Below are 2,913 nucleotides of genomic sequence, written 5' to 3' on the forward strand. Positions count from 1 at the left end.
AAAAATCAGATAATATTTGCACAATCATGCAAGTTCAAAACAGTTTTATTGTGTAGTGCTTCAAAAATACAAAAGCCATATCTGGCCCTTTTTTCGAATTTCACCAGATTTGACATTCATTACAGTCGAAACTTCATCTTGGTGAAAGAAGCGGCTAACAATTCTGCACATTAATCTTCTCTGGTTGTTGGCTAATATTCTTTGGTGACCACTCTTTCTAGATTTTTTTTGGATCTCTCTGCCTTCCATGTTCACAAGTCCCAGCTTTCTCTCCCTCTTCTCAATCTTTTCCTTAGGTTTAAAGTCTCTTTAGTCCTCTCCAGAAGCTTCTCTTCCATGTAGCGCAACTTGTCCCTCAATTTTGAGTTTTTTTTTCTTCTTTGCTTTGTTCTGGGCGATTCTTTTAGGGTAGATGTATTTATTTGTCTTGGTGTCTGCATCTCATTTTTGGGGGAGTTGAGTTGATGTCACTACGCTAAAAAAAGCTGAAAAAAAAAAGTTGGAAACTCAAAAACTTACAAAAAGCTTTAGAAATTTCAAGAATAGTGTATGTTGTATTAGTTGAACTTAATTACAATTATTCAAATTATAATTATACTCAGTTACTTAAACTTGTGTAGACCAAACCGAGAGTTCAGTACACAATACAGTTATTTATACTTATTGAAAACCTTATTCACTCTAATAGTAACTTTGTCAGGGTTGGGGATGAAGGATGGCGCGAGGACTCAATATTGTAGGAAGATAAGGGCTTTATTAAAGGCAGAAACAAAACAAAACAAACAAAAACTTCCCCATAGGGGGAAAAACCGCCGGCAACTTGACTGGATGGCAGGACAAGGCACACGACAGGGAACATTCGACGACGAACTGGCACAAGACTGCAAACACAAGGACAATAAATAGAGAGCAAATGAGGAGGGTAACGAGGGAACACATGTGGGGCAAATAAACCAATAATCAGGTAACAAGATGGGTGGGGTCAAGACAATTGACATGAGCACATGGCACACAAGAAACAAAGACAAAAGCCATGTGCTCACACAAAACAAAAGCACATGGCCAGCAAAACAATCACAAGCCATGTGCTTGAACAAAAGACACGAACACGCAGCTAATGAGAAAACTCATAAGCCGCGTGTTCACACAAGATAAGACAGTACGCAGCCAGCGAAAACCAAGCTGCATGTATTGTGTAATTCTATTACATATTATGTTATTTACTCAATATGGTATTATCTTACTCAAAATATTATGTATAATCATGAAAGTAATCAATATACTAATCAATATGTTGAGTTGTTCCCAATACTGGATGTCTTAATGAAGATTGTATGTATGAGGGCCCTTCCATCGGGCAGTGTCAGTGGTTTACATGGGATTGTGCCAGTGAACTTGAGTAACCCAATGAACTTTGGGTGGTATTATCTTACTCAAAATATTATGTATAATCATGAAAGTAATCAATATACTAATCAATATGTTGAGTTGTTCCCAATACTGGATGTCTTAATGAAGATTGTATGTATGAAGGCCCTTCCATCGGGCAGTGTCAGAGGTTTACATGGGATTGTGCCAGTGAACTTGAGTAACCAAATGAACTTTGGGTGATTTCCAGAAGTTGACAGTAAGGAGTAAACAGATTTGATGTATGTCTCATGGGACCACCGCCAACCAATGGGAAGCGGCAAAATGAAAGTTTTTAAAAAATGGTTTGTCTCATGGGACCACTGCCAACCAATGGGAAGCGGCAAACTGAAAGTTTTTAAAAAATGGTTGATAGTGGGTCTGGGGTCTATGTTATACCCCAAGCATACCATACATAAAGGTTCCATAAGGGTTAGTGTAAATGAGACGGGGAGTGCACTGGCATTACATATAACCAGCAGGATACTGAGACAACTGATGATGATGATTGTGTTGAGAAGTAGACCATTACACATGGACAGAAATTGGTAGAAATCCACCAACATTAAGAAATAGAATAGCAGATGTTGAGATCATTGATTAGTTGATTTAAGTAGAAAAACAAAAAAGGATCAAATGGGTGATGAAATTGTTGATACAAGGAAAAAGAAAAGAAGGGGAAGAAGGGGCAGACAAATTCTATCAATACAAGAAAAAAGATTATTAATTGACTTTATGGAACCATTAAACTTAAAATATTGTATGACAGATGAATTGAACATTGGAATATTCAGGACAGGAGGGAGGGAGGAAGGAGGAGTGACGGCTACAGGTCGCAATTTTCATTTGAGGAGGCTGTGGAGTTTTGAGGCATTTAGCTTGGGAGAAAACATAATTTGGACAAAAGGCAATTTGCGATGGAAAGAACCAAAAGGCCTTGTGTTACCTTTCAAATTATTAACCAGAAAACACATTGCGATTATTTTAAAATATTTGAGGCAATCTAATCAACTTCTATAAAAGGTGATAAGTCCTCCGCCCAGCAAAAATCCAGGTGGAAATCAGGGGTCGAATACTTTTAGTGATCCTCGTCTGATGAGCCTGGTGAAGATTAGCTAGTAATTAAAACGCTGAGATTAGAGAGGTGAATCACTGAAGGGAAAATAATAATAATAGATCATTGTGTTGAGCAGTTTGATAACTCAAATTTAAAAAAATGTCAACTCCAGTAGAATTATTAGCTTCTAAAAATCCAGCCTGTAAGGAAGTAATAGGGGAGCTCTCAAAAAGGTGGGCAGAGAGAACAAAGAAATTGGTTACTAAGTGGCCGGCGGAGGGAACATTTGATGTGACAATGTGTAGAGAAATGGAGGTCCTGTTAAAAAATTACAAGACCAATGACAAATCCAAAAAGAGAAATGAAAAAAGAGAACAAGAATTAGGGGTACTGACCCTGTTCAAACAACATGGAATTAAATTATTAAAATTGGAGAAACAAGAAAGAGA

At 37.4% G+C, this 2,913-nt stretch overlaps 1 protein-coding gene across 1 annotated transcript in view; it reads left to right on the forward strand.

Moving 5' to 3' along the window:
- The window catches only part of LOC107730599 (C-type mannose receptor 2-like), a gene marked incomplete at its 3' end in the record, with an annotated part of 42,121 nt that overhangs the window by 4,163 nt on the left and 35,045 nt on the right, over positions 1-2,913 (forward strand). The gene's annotated exons all lie outside the window — the stretch shown is intronic.

This window comes from Sinocyclocheilus rhinocerous, unplaced genomic scaffold, assembly GCF_001515625.1.
Source record: "Sinocyclocheilus rhinocerous isolate Xijiao unplaced genomic scaffold, SAMN03320098_v1.1 scaffold1240, whole genome shotgun sequence".
In the NCBI taxonomy this organism is placed as follows: Eukaryota; Metazoa; Chordata; class Actinopteri; order Cypriniformes; family Cyprinidae; genus Sinocyclocheilus; species Sinocyclocheilus rhinocerous.